The sequence below is a fragment of the Oncorhynchus clarkii genome, chromosome 10 (assembly GCF_045791955.1).
Source record: "Oncorhynchus clarkii lewisi isolate Uvic-CL-2024 chromosome 10, UVic_Ocla_1.0, whole genome shotgun sequence".
NCBI lineage: Eukaryota > Metazoa > Chordata > Actinopteri > Salmoniformes > Salmonidae > Oncorhynchus > Oncorhynchus clarkii.
Window position 1 is genome coordinate 48,701,650 of NC_092156.1, and position 14,634 is coordinate 48,716,283.

The 14,634-nt window shown below is 41.9% G+C and overlaps 1 protein-coding gene across 1 annotated transcript in view; it reads right to left on the reverse strand.

Moving 5' to 3' along the window:
• LOC139418698 (bifunctional heparan sulfate N-deacetylase/N-sulfotransferase 1-like) overlaps positions 1-14,634 on the reverse strand; it is a 109,155-nt gene that overhangs the window by 62,636 nt on the left and 31,885 nt on the right. Inside the window, exon 2 of the mRNA XM_071168345.1 lies at positions 13,329-13,503. The gene's annotated coding sequence lies outside the window, so the exon portion shown is untranslated. The remainder of the gene's footprint in view (positions 1-13,328; positions 13,504-14,634) is intronic.

Genomic DNA, 14,634 nt, shown 5'->3' on the forward strand with positions numbered 1-14,634 from the left:
CTGAGCGGGAGATGTGCAATCACAAATCTCACTGCTGTCCGTCTTCTTGAATCAGCAATGCCGTTCTGAAACACTAGGGATGACTCAGGCTGCAGCACGCATCTTAAAAACATCCGGATCAATGACACTCACTCGCTGGCTCCTCGAATCAGAAACGCAGGGAGACTGCCGCACCTTTTCTCTTCCTCTCTAACCATGAGCAAACACACCACAACCAATATCTTCCACTTTGCCGGGTCCCTTATCTTAAATGACTGAGATTGGCTTACAAATTAGACAGATCAGATCAAAAACTCAATAGCTACTACATATTTCGACCCTGAAGAAATAATTACAAGTCATTCAGAATGTGCAAACCTTGCCTAGCCAGTAGGCGCAGAGCGAATGGACATTTTAGAGCCACTTGTAGTCCCCAGTCTATTTCCCTTAACGGAGAACAGCAATGTGCTGTTATACTGAATACTACTAACCCCCATTTCCTCTCCGATTGTGTGTCCACCATGACACTAAACACGCCCTATGTTTTTCAAACTACGTATTTATTTGTATTTTTTAGGGGGTAGATCAGCTTGAAAATTGCAGCTAGATTGTGGCTTCAATCAATGTTGTTATTGTCTGCATAATTTCCAATCCCCATATTTATTTTGTAAAATATACAGTACCAGTCAAAAGTTCCAAGGGTTTTTCTTTATTTTTTTTACTATTTTCTACATTGTAAAATAATAGTGAAGACATCAACATTACGAAATAACACGTATGGAATCAAGTAGTAACCAAAGTGTAAAAAAAAACAAAATATATTTTATATTTGAGATTCTTCAAAGTTGCCACCCTTTGCCTTGATGACAGCTTTACACACTATTGGCATTCTCTCAACCAGCTTCATGAGGTAGTCACCTGGAATGCATTTCAATTAACAAGTGTGCCTTGTTAAAAGTTAATGTGGAATGTCTTTCCTTCTTAATGCGTTTGAGCCAATCAATCAGTTGGGTTTTGACAGGGTAGGGGTGGTATACATAAGATAGCCCTATTTGGTAAAAGACCAAGTCCATATTATGGCAAGAACAGCGCAAATAAGTAAAGATAAATTACAGTCCATCACTACTTTAAGACATGAAGGTCAGTCAAAGAGGAAAATTTCAAGAACTTTGAAAGTTTCTTCAAGTGCAGTCGCAAAAACCATCAAGCGCTATGATGAAAGTGGCTCTCATGAGTACTACAACAGAAAAGGGAATCCCAGAGTACCTCTGCTGCAGAGGACAAGTCCATAAGAGTTACTAGCCTCAGCAATTGTAGCCCAAATAAATGCTTCAGAGTTCAAGTAACAGACACATCAACTGTTCAGAAGAGACTGTATGAATCAGGTCTTAATGGTCAAATTGTTGCAAAGAAACCACTACTAAACAGACACCAATAAGAAGAAACTTGCTTGGGCCAAGCAACACGAGCAATGGACATTACACCAGTGGAAATCTGTCCTTTGGTCTGATGAGTCAAAATTTTAGAGTTTTGGTTTGTGAGACGCAGAGAAGGTGAATGGATGATCTCCGCATGTGTGGTTCCCATCGTGAAACATGGAGGTGGTGGTGTGATGGTGCTTTGCTGGTGACACTGTCTGTGATTTATTTAGAACAAGGCACATTTAACCAGCATGGCTACCACAGCATTTTGCAGCGATGCGCCATCCCATCTGGTTTGCACTTAGTGGGACGATCATTTGTTTTCCAACAGGACAATGACCCAAAACACACCTCCATGCTGTGTAAGGGCTATTTAACCAAGAAGGAGAGTGATTGAGTGTTGCATCAGATGACCTGGCCTCCACAATTCCCCGACCTCAACCCAATTGAGATGGCTTGGGATGAGTTGGATAGCAGAGTGAAGAAAAAGCCACCAACAAGTGCTCAACATATGTTTGAACTCCTTCAAGACTGATTGAAAAACATTCCTCATGAAACGGATTAGCTCAAACACATTAAGGAAAGAAATTCCACAAATTAACTTTCAACAAGGCACACCTGTTAATTGAAATGCATCCCAGGTGACTACATCATGAAGCTGGTTGAGATAATGTGAAGAGTGTGCAAAGCTGTCATCAAGGCAAAGGGCGACCACTTTGAAGAATCTTAAATCTAAAATATATGTTCATTTGTTTAACACTTTTTTGGTTACTACATGATTCCTTCCGTATGTGTCATTTCATAGTTTTGATGTCTTCACTACTATTCTACAACGTAAACCCTTGAATGAGTAGGTGTGTCCAAACCTCTGAAATTATATTTTCCCCTAACCTTACCATTCCTCGTCTAATTGGAGCAAACTAATGAACAACAACACGTAGGCTTCTACTTCCAGATTATACATGCATTTTTACAGACAGACACAGTACATTTCACAATGGAGGTTTTATTTTGGTTCATTTTTAGTCCCATTTTTCACTATGTACTTTGACTACATTCTATTGAAAAATAATGCCAGCTCCCAGAGCAATCCAAAGGAAAAAGGGAGAGGGCATTCCGTGCATTATATCTGTGGCGTTAAATACTCACAGCGATTAGAGGCCTTGACTGTACCATGTGACCTCACTATCAAGTTACACAGGGGATACAAAGTTACACTACTGTTAAGGTTAAGATGACAAGGCGCTGCGACTGGAGAAACGGAGCGTCAATGCACTTGGGAGCAATTGGCATCATGGCAACAGCATCTCACTAACATTTCAGCCTGAAGTTCATCCACTTTAAGGCCATTACATTCCCCCTGCTCCAATGGTGTCCCAGTTGGGGAGAAGAGGAGACGAAGGGTGGGGTGAAGGACTCAAAAAGCACAGGGAGTCCAGTCTGGTGGGGAGGGAGGGGGTCCTGCAATAACACTCCGGTGGATGAGGCATGTTCAGAGGTAGCTGACTGGAGCACACCACAGGGAGAAGACTAAGTGGAAGAGGGCATTTTCCTCAGAACTTAAAAATATTATTTTTTCCACTACATGATCCCCTTTCACCAGTGGTGTAAAAAACGCATTGAAATAGTAATTTAAAACATTTTAAAAAGGAAAACGCAGTCTGTATCCCTTGATACATATTTTATTTATTTAACCAAGTCAGTTAAAAACATATTCTTATTTACAATGACGGCCTACCAGGGAACAGTGGGTTAACTGCCGTGTTCAGGGGCAAAACAACAGATTTTTACCTTGTCAGCACGAGGATTCGATCCAACAACCTTTCGGTTACTAGTCCAACGCTCTGCTCTAACCACTAGGCTACCCTGCTGCCCCAATGAACATTGATATTTTTCCAAGACGGGAGATTTGAATTTCTATGAACGTGAACAATACTCTCACGACAACACAATCTGTTGGCATTACAGGAACAGCAGAAACACAGACAAATAACATGACTGCTCTGTTCATCCTGAAAGAACAGGTACATATATACAGTGGGGGAAAAAAGTATTTAGTCAGCCACCAATTGTGCAAGTTATCCCACTTAAAAAGATGAGGCCTGTAATTTTCATCACAGGTACACTTCAACTATGACAGACAAAATGAGAAAAAAAATCCAGAAAAACACATTGTAGGATTTTTAATGAATTTATTTGCAAATTATGGTGGAAAATAAGTATTTGGTCAATAACAATAGTTTATCTCAATACTTTGTTATATACCCTTTGTTGTCAATGACAGAGGTCAAATGTTTTCTGTAAGTCTTCACAAGGTTTTCACACACTGTTGCTGGTATTCTGGCCCATTCCTCCATGCAGATCTCCTCTAGAGCAGTGATGTTTTGGGGCTGTTGCTGGGCAACATGGACTTTCAACTCCCTCCAAAGAGGGAGGGGTTGAGATCTGGAGACTGGCTAGGCCACTCCAGGACCTTGAAATGCTTCTTACGAAGCCACTCCTTCGTTGCCCGGGCGGTGTGTTTGGGATCATTGTCATGCTGAAAGACCCAGCCACGTTTCATCTTCAATGCCCTTGCTGATGCAGGTTTTCACTCAAAATCTCACGTTACATGGCCCCATTCATTCTTTCCTTTACACGGATCAGTCGTCCGGGTCCATTTGCAGGAAAAACAGCCCCAAAGCATGATGTTTCCACCCCCATGCTTCACAGTAGGTATGGTGCTCTTTGGATGCAACTCAGCATTCTTTGTCCTCCAAACACGACAAGTTGAGTTTTTACCAAAAAGTTCTATTTTGGTTTCATCTGACCATATGACATTCTCCCAATCTTCTTCTGGATCATCCAAATGCTCTCTAGCAAACTTCAGACGGGCCTGGACATGTACTGGCTTAAGCAGGGGGACACGTCTGGCACTGCAGGATTTGAGTCCCTGGCGGCGTAGTGTGTTACTGATGGTAGGCTTTGTTACTTTGGTCCCAGCTCTCTGCAGGTCATTCACTACCCTGTGTGGTTCTGGGATTTTTGCTCACCGTTCTTGTGATCATTTTGACCCCACGGGGTGAGATCTTGCATGGAGCCCCAGATCGAGGGAGATTATCAGTGGTCTTGTATGTCTTCCACTTGCTAATAATTGCTCCCACAGTTGATTTCTTCAAACCAAGCTGCTTACCTATTGCAGATTCAGTCTTCCCAGCCTGGTGCAGGTCTACAATGTTGTTTCTGGTGTCCTTTGACAGCTCTTTGGTCTTGGCCATAGTGGAGTTTGGAGTGTGACTGTTTGAGGTTGTGGACAGGTGTCTTTTATACTGATAACAAGTTCAAACAGGTGCCATTAATACAGGTAACGAGTGGAGGACAGAGGAGCCTCTTAAAGAAGAAGTTACAGGTCTGTGAGAGCCAGAAATCTTGCTTGTTTGTAGGTGACCAAATACTTATTTTCCACCATAATTTGCAAATAAATTCATTAAAAATCCTACAATGTGATTTTCTGGATTTTGTCTTCTCATTTTGTCTGTCATAGTTGAAGTGTACCTATGATGAAAATTACAGGCATCTCTCATCTTTTTAAGTGGGAGAACTTGCACAATTGGTGGCTGACTATACTTTTTTGCCCCACTGTATATATAAAAAAAATTTTTTTTAAACGATTAAGAGAAAACAAGCAATTGTTCAGACATGACAGCTTGAGCCACCAATTTGAGCATATGTGACTAAAGCAGGATTACCACACAAAATATCTTACATAAACTACCATATGCACATCGTTCTGTAAAAATAATACCAGACATATAAAATACAACCAAAACTAAATAAAAAGGAGAATAGAAGCCTGACTCCGAGCAAGAGTATAGAGGGAGCTTGAGAGGGGAAAGGGAGAGCAAGAGAAAGGAGGTGAGAGTGAAAGAGTCACCTTTACTATTTAATATGGCTTGGTGCAGAGGAAGGCAGGTGAGGGAGGGGGTAGTTTAATGTGGCCCCCTCCTCCCCCGCCATTGTAATTGCCAGCTTGCAGAGAATTCCTAAACACAACATGCCACTATTAAAAGGGTACAGGCTAGTACTCAGCCATTCAGATAATTGAGTTGAACAGCAGCTGAAGAGAATGGCGATGGGGTCTTGTTCGAGCAGTGCCGTGGGGGTAGGGGTGGAGGGAGGGAGGGGAGGCGATGGAAACATTTCCTCTCTCTCTCTCTTTCACAGCATAACCGACGACGTTCATGGACGTGTTACTGCTTTTTCTTCTCCGAGTGCGTTACGGATATGGAACTAATCTCTTACGTGTCAGTATTTGGCTCTGAGCGTACAATAAAATATTAAATGATGTGAAGACTGCCTTTAATGCAGAGATGGAACCCAAAGAGCTGGTGATAAAAAGCAGGGCCTTGCAAAAGTAGAATTGTCTGTCTCTCTCTCCGTCAGAGTGTCTGTGTGTGTGTGTGTGTGTGTGTGTGTGTATTCTAAAAGAAAATGCATGCACACTGAAACAATGTGAAAGACTACCTTTCAGGGTGAAGCAAGCAGGTACTCGGCCAATAATCAGCAGCATCATCATCTCACTCTCTAAAAGGGGCCCTCCTTTCATTCTCCCTTTCCTGCATTTAGTGCTGAGCGATTGAACATTTTATTTTTCATTTATAAACAAGTAATTGACCGTCATTGGTTCAATTATTTGAATTCCATTTTGTTCCGGGTTTTTCTCTGAGCTCAATGCGCAGTCTCTCCAGACATGGCTCTACAGTGCGACCATTTTACTCATATTTGTTGCTAAATATTTTGGTGTGCGACCTGAAATTTTTATTTAGGAGTACCTAAATTACTGGGACTAGAAAAAATTGATTGTGTATGTGTGCCATTCAGAGGGTGAGTAGGCAAGACAAAGGATTTAAGAGCCTTTGAATGGGGTATAGTAGTAGGTGCCAGACGTACCGGTTTGTGTCAAGAACTGCAACGATTCTGAGTTTGAAGTTTCCCGTGTGAATCAAGAATGGTCCACCACCCAAAGGCCATCCAGTCAACTTGACAACTGTGGGAAGCATTGGAGTCAACATGGGCCAGCATCCCTGTGGAACGCTTGATACCTTGTAGAGTCCATGCCATGACAAATCGAGCCTATTCTGAGGGCAAAGAGGGACACACTCAATGTTAGGAAGTTGTTCTTAATGTTTTGTAGACTCGGTGATCATGTGATCGAGAGGGAGAGAGCAGTTGCTTGACTGCCTCGCAATATATCTCTGCCTGAAAATACATGATCTAAGTGATCGCAAGTATTGAAGAACTACTAAAATAGTGATTTTGTCAGATAGCATAGGCAACAGCTCTACAGAGATGAGATGACTTGGAATAAAATAATAAAGTCATCAAATAAAACAAATGTAATATATACAACTAATATTTTATTAAAGTAATGTGAATAAACTATGGTTAAGTGATAAGCAGTAATGCAGTCATTACCATCATAGGAGTTCTATTAATTGTTTTAATAAACCGAAGTATGTGATTATTTTGTAATAATTGAACTAAAACAGACCTCAAAAAGCACTAAATCACTCAGCAATACCTGCATCTCTTCCCATTGGGTAGCCAACCCTTTCTCCAACTGTCCGTCCACTGGGGAGCTCTGCTGTGCTCTCATTAACAACAGCTAAACCAGTTCTGATGTTTGGGCAGCAAAGCAACCTCTCGTGGAACACATTCAGGTCAAATTTAAGGACGGCTGGTGGGGACGACATGCGGTCATATTGTAACAGGTGCTGCAGCACATACCCTACCTGCAGTAGAACCAGGCCATTCAGAACACAATTGATCAATCAGGGCAAACAAGGGAGAACAGGGATGACATGAAAGGCTGGCCGTCTGGGGTGAGGTAGAGGGCACAGCAGAGCAACACACACACACGCCCAGCACAGAGACCATCTGCCAGCTCGCGGTCTGTCGAGGGGGCATGGATCTAAAGAACGCCACACCAGACTGCTGGCGATGCTCAGAATAACCTGCTTAAAGGCTTTTTTGTCATTTGCCTCCCTGCTGATCTCAAAAAAACCCTAACCAAGTGTCATTGCATGCAGTGTCAAAGACGCTAATATTTTGTAGGAGACCCGATTGATTGTCTTCTCTTTAATTATGTGCCAAAGTTGCACGGCTGTGATTTAGCTCCATCCTACTACTTAAACAGACACAGCTCCATCCGAGAGTGAGCCTGGCGGTGCTAAGTCAGAGCCGAATAGATGCCTATTCCAAATCAAATTGTATTTGGCACATGCTCCGGATACAGCCCTTAACCAACAATGCAGTTAACCAGGATGCTCTCGATGGTGCAGCTGTAAAACTTTGAGGATCTGAGGACCCATGCCAAATCTTTTCAATCTCCTGAGGGGGAATAGGTGGTTTTGTCGTGCCCTCTTTACAACGGTCTTGGTGTGCTTGGACCATGTTAGTTTGTTGGTGATGTGGACGTCAAGGAACTTGAAGCTCTCAACCTGCTCCCCTCCAGCCCTGTCAATGAGAATGGGGGCATGCTCAGCACACCTTTTACTGTCGTCCACAATCGTCTCCTTTTTCTTGATCACGTTGAGCGAGAGGTTGTTGTCCTGGCATCACACGGCCAAGTCTCATCGTTGTCGGTGATCAGGCACCGTTGTGTCAAACTTAATGATGGTGTTGGAGCTTGCACTTGCTAGCTAATTTGTCCTGGGATATAAACATTGAGTTGTTATTTTACCTGAAATGTACAAGGTCCTCTACGCCACCAATTAATCCACACATAAATTGGTCAAACGAATCGTTTCTCGTCATCTCTCATCCTTCCAGGCTTTTTCTTCTCTTGACTTTGTATTGCGATTGACAACTTTCATAAAATAGGTGCATTACCGCCACTGACCTCGCATGTCTTTCAGTCACCCACATGGGTATAACCAATGAGGAGATGGCACGCGAGTACCTGCTTCTATAAACCAATGAGGAGATGGGAGAGGAAGGCCTTGCAGCGCGATCTGCATCAGAAATAGAAATGCCTTCTATTTTAGCCCTTGGCAACGCAGACGCTCATTGGCACGCGCGAGCAGTGTGGGTGAAATAATTGAATAATCTAGATCTCTAAATTTATTTTGCAAAGCTCGCGTGAGGGGCCCGCTGTGTTGAGGATCAGAGTGGTGGATGTGTTGTTACCTACCCTTACCACCTGGGGGCAACCCGTCAGGAAGTCCAGGATCCAGTTGCAGAGGGAGGTGTTTAGTCCAAGGGTCCTTAGCTTAGTAATTAAGTATTTCCCCAACACATTCTGATACACACCAAATAGCCATAGTGTAAGACAGTTCAATGATTCATGGACATTTAGGATAGTTATTGGAAAACACTAGAAAAACGTATGGTTATCACGATGTGCTCCCACTCTTCTCTCAAAGCATTTATGTATTCTTTGTGAGTATAGGCCCATTTTAAGGGGTAAAGCCAAAGGCAAGTAAAACTCACACTAGAGTGCTGCTGCTGACCTCTTGTCTCCTCGGCTCTATCAAGCCTTTCTGCACGTAAATGCCAACCTTCTGACTGGCTTGTCAGTATGAACTATCACACTGCCCTCTGCAGTTTAGTGCCACCTGGGTCCCATCAGTTTAGTGGATGTCCTAAGCATCTTTTCTCCTGTGTGAGCATTTGTGTTTTAAAGTACCCCCCTGGGGGTCAGAAAGCTCTGGGCTGGTGCTTTGGAACGAGGCCCGAGAGCCACAGGTACCGAGTCAGGGAAAGGGACTGAGGCTAGGCGCCCAGGCTACGGCCAGACAGACAGCAGCCGTCAGTTCCCCTGCTCTGGGCCAAGTCCAAAGAATCGCTGTTAAAATGTTCATGGATTGTAGACTGGGTGAAAGAATGAGTGAAAACAAAGAGTGTAGAAGGTGCACCATGTCTGTTTGGATATGCATTTAGCCCATGTATCGGTAGTGTGCTTGCATATGTTTTTTTCTGAGAGACTTCTCATTCATTAGTCATGTGCAATCGTGATAGTGACGGCCTCAGAGGTTGTTATGACTGGAAAACAAGTCTCCACACTCGAGTCCACTAAGCACATCTCCGTCTGCAGCTATTCTGTGGTGGAGTAGGTGAGTTTTGCCTGTGCCGACTACGGAGTTACTGGTCCAATTACGATCAAAAGGACCTCAAGAGGTCTTGAATATGCATCATCTGACAAAGTTATGTCTGTCCAGACTGGCTAATCTCCAGCCTGAAGAAGCCTTGCAGGATCCGGCAGCGTTGCGAGTTAATCCCAGCACAGCAACCGGCTCCAAGAGATGCCTTTCTCACATTAATTATTCAAACCTGCCAATTGCTTTCAATTATTCATGAAAGTTCATAATTCATCCTCCTCCATCACTTCCCTATAGAAGGTGAAGAACATTTCAAGTTGTTGAGATAGATAAAATGTCTATGAGCCAAAATGCAATTTCTTTCATTAATGCAGTACACATGAATAGTCAAAGAACTTACCTGTGGTGTCGTACAACAATAACTTTGTATTTGTTAACACCAGACATTTAGAAATTGTGTTCCTAAGAGGATATAAATAGACTGGGTAATAACGTCAACCCAACAACAGGCTACTATTAAATAAAAGCAACTTCTCTATGAGAACTAATAAACTCAAAGCAGGGGGGGGGGGCAATTGCTCGCGGGTCTGCATATCCACATCCATACCCACACATGCAGTCAGAGCCAGCCCTAGCCTTTTTGGAGGCCCCAAGGAAAATGTGAATTTTTAGAGTGAATTTCCTGCAATTCTACACATTTACATTTTGCAGTTTAATTTAATTTCATGCAATTTGATGCATTTTGCCATGGGGCTGAGAGACAAATGTGCAGTTTTGAAGCATATTTTCTGAAATTCTACACATTTTGCTAAAGGGTGGAGAGAAATGCTTGCCGTTTTTAATATGATATGACTGATAGTGACAACAAAAAAAAATCTAATGAGGGCACCCCTGATTGGTAAGTTGACCATGATAACTAAAAGTTTAGATAGCTGGTCGTAGTGCTTAATTTGAGCTGGATCCTGCCGGAACAGAATCCAGCACCTCTCAATTTTGAACTGTTTTGTTCCGGAACCCATTTGCCAGGATCCAGTACCTCTCTTAACATGAAAACTATTTTTCACTTGTTTGCAAAGTTAAATCCTCCGTAATTCCCCTGCCTCATAAAAAATACAATGTGAAAACCTGATATTCTTAGAATTGTTTTGTGTTAGACTGGCCCGAGTTTATGGTTGGCACAACATTGTGGTTTTGAGAGAGAGAGAGAGAGAGAGAGAGAGAGAGAGAGAGAGAGAGAGAGAGAGAGAGAGAGAGAGAGAGAAGCGTGCTTGTATCTAACAGAACTAGAATGAGATTCACTTTCTATGATCTCGCTCCCCCCGTCTGGTCTAACAGACATGAGCCTGAAACTGTCATCTCACTAGCGTTGCACTTCTTCATTTATTTCCTTATAGAATCATAACCGTGGGAAGCGTGCCGGAGATGCCGCAGCACCCCGGATAAATTTAAATACATTTGCCAAAGTTATAGAATTACTGTGGTCTGTTCAGAAATAAATGAAAGAGTTCAGAATAATACACTAGGAGTAGGACTATAATTTAGCCACAGTATATAAATAACTTATTTTTCAAAAAATGGCCTAACAAAATGGATTGTGTGTAGCTCAATCACAAGGTATGGCTACAGATGGGAATGTGCATCAAATCTGTCAGTGAACTCAAAACAGGCATTTCACAATATTTCAAATACAATCGCGGGGGAAAGAGGTTGGAAAGCAAATGGATTCTGCTGAAAAGAGGCCTTGAATATAACAGGCCTTGAATTTCCCAGAAGGCATCGACAGCCATGTCCATCAATGTCCCCTTGCGTGGCCGTAATATCCCCTAAAAAAAAATCTATGCCTTGTCCCGAATAATAATATTTATATGCAAATGTATGCAAAATCCGAATCAAACGCTTCATGAGAGCCCATGAGCTCATGTTGCGCAACATTTCTAAAGGCTATGCTATTGTGGGAGAAAACAGAGCGATGGCCTCTACTAAATAGGGGAGGATGTGATCAGCTTTCTATAGGCTAGGCCTACTACAATTTATTTTTTAAAGTTGACTAATATTAAGCACATTTCTTATATTTACAACATGAGTATAGTCTACCTGGAGGGCATGAAAATGAACCACGGGAAAAGCGTCCTCCATTTGCTATTTAAGTGTATAGATGACATGTATTTTTTCCCGCTGCCCCTGTTGTTTCGATACAGGTGCATGATAACGGTCCATTAAAAATCATAACAAATGTCACACATATATTATTTAGTATATGTAAAGATTAAATCAAGAATAGTCTGATGGGTGACAATATTAGTATATCATTCACAATTGATAGGCTATCACTTGATAGTATATAATGAATGATGCCCAGCATAAGAAACAATGCCTTTTTTTGCGACTTGTACAAATCATACTCGCACACCTCATGTAGCCTAGCCCATAGGCATATATGTTAAGATTAGGTTAGTATCACAACTAAAGTGGTCAAATTGCTTAAATTTTAAGAAGTTCTTTATCCACATTACGCTTTTCACCATAAAATGCACCTTTATAATAAAAGCATTACATGCATAATTGCATTTGCGGTTACTTTTGATAATGGTGTTTTCCCCTAATGGAACATTTGCTCTTATAGCCTATAACCATGTGCGCATTGCTGCGCTTATAATGTGAAGAAATAGCCTAAAGGTTCATCAACATTTTAAGCTAAAAGTTCTGATCTGTAGCATCAGCCTCATTGCATCAAAACAAAACATTTTTATGCTAGTGGTTGTATTCATTTGGGATCTATCGCATCCCAGGCTGTTTGGAAAATGTATTTCTCGCACAGAATAGGTCGACTTTTGTACTATGGAGGATAGTAGATTTTTGCTGTTTGTTAGGCCTACTCATCTTGTTGGCTGACAAAAAGTTAATGTGAACAGTGCATCCAATATCTTCAATATGCACCTCGGAATTGGATAAGGACGCACGTAGTTGTGTCCCCGATGTGTCGGTCTTCACTTGTAGCCTGTGAGAGAGACCCGATCACGTGATAGAGAGCCGTGTGAGTGAGACGCTTCGGATTGTGCAGCACACTCAGGGAGAAGGGCACAATGCAACTCTCCTGGACGCAAAAGGCATGGATTTTTTTTTAGGGTGCATTACGGCCACAAAGGGGATGCTGGCTTGAAATTCGAGGCATTATCAAGTGCTTGTCAAATTGTGAATGGTTATAGGCTATAAGAGCAAATGTTCCATTAGGGGAAAACACCATTATCAAAAGTAACCACAAATGCAATTATGCATGTAATGCTTTTATTATAAAGGTGCATTTTATGGTGAAAAGCGTAACGTGGATAAAGAACTTCTTAAAATGAAGCAATTTGACCACTTTAGTTGTGATACTAACCTAATCAAAACATATATGCCTATGGGCTAGGCTACATGAGGTGTGCGATGAGGTACGATTTGTACAAGTCGCAAAAAAAGGCATTGTTTCTTATGCTGGGCATCATTCATTATATACTATCAAGTGATAGTATTTTGGTCTCACCTAATGATTGTGCTTGATTGAGCATGGATCATTCCCCAAAACTTTAATTCACTAACTTTTAGTCATTGTTCTCCTAGATGTGCGTGCTTCTACATTTCTACTTAGGAACACATCATGTACTCATTGTACAAAAATCCCTTAGTCCATTAGTTTCTCCATGATGACACCCTCATTCCCATTGAACTGATCTCAGGATGAAACTAAGCCTTGTCTGAGACCAGAGTGGCCCATAGGGCAGGACCCTCTCTCCTGTTTATGTAGAGTGAGGGAGCTTGATGTAGCCTACCACCCCCTGGACAGGACGCTAGTCAGGATGAAAGTTCTTACCCTTTTCCAAACAGTGGAGTGAATGTAGGGGTATCTTCCCTAGAAGTCCCTAGCCACGGTGCAGTGGTACTCTGTCTTCTGGAAGAGCATCAGATATAAAAACACGCTTCAAGTCAAGTCAGGGGACCCTGGTGATGTGGACTAATGTTCCTCTGGGACACACCACAGTCAGGCACTAAGAGGAAAAACACAAGGAGAAGACATTCATTAAATGAGATGTAATATACAAACAATAATAATATAAGCCATTTAGCAGACACTTTCATCAAAAGCGACTTAAAAGTGATGCATGGTTGTTCTTTTTTTGTCCCGGGAATCAATCCCACTATCCTGGCATTGCAAGCGCCCGGCTCTACCGAACTGAGCTACAGAGGACCGCCCTTGCAAAGCATGTAGCCTACGCATGAGAAGAGGCTGTATGGAGGACACAGAGCAACATTAGTTTAAGAGTAGGGGGGAAAAAAGCTACATTGCAGATAATTATGACATAGGAGGGGTTACACATCAACAGTTATGTGGGTTGGGACAACATGGCATAGCTTATATCAGATATTGTTGTCGCTTTCATGAAAATATTTATCAAGCGGACGTACATTCAAAACAATTGAATAACACATTTGATTGCACTGGTATATACCAAAGTGATTATCATTGTCAATATTAACACTGTACAGCTTCCTGCAAATCAACCCTGCTGATATAGTGTTCTCTACAGTTTAATTACCTAAACCCCCTGGCTTAAGATAGAGGAAAGAGTACCATTATAAACAGCAGTTGCAGCAGCCGTCGGATTACAATTGGGTCTACTCAAATCGCTCCGTCTTATGTGCATACCAGTGCAATAACAAGAATGAAAGCGGAATCGGGAATAAAGCAGTGTTAATTTTGGCGCTTAATTTTTTTTTTTATAGATTAGACAATCTTAGTCATTTTGACAAAAAAAAAAGTCTTAGTCACATTTTTGTTAGTTGAATAATGATTTAGTCTAGTTAGTGTCAAAACGATGAAAGAAAGTTGGCCATTTTAGTAAACTAAATGCCATTTAATGAGTCACTTTTGTATTGCCTCAGGAACCTATAGTAAACATAAATCACAGAGTTCCATGTGCACTAACATACATAGCCTAGTCCTCCCCACAAAACGTATTGACAGGCTCCAGACTAACATTTTCCCCTCGTGTCACAAACTTTCAGTTGGTGGCACCAGCCCACGATTTGGTCACACCAACTTTTTTTCCACGGCGTCACACAATAGAAAACATTTGTGATCGTTCACCTTACAAAGTAATTCACAGTGCTTTAGATTG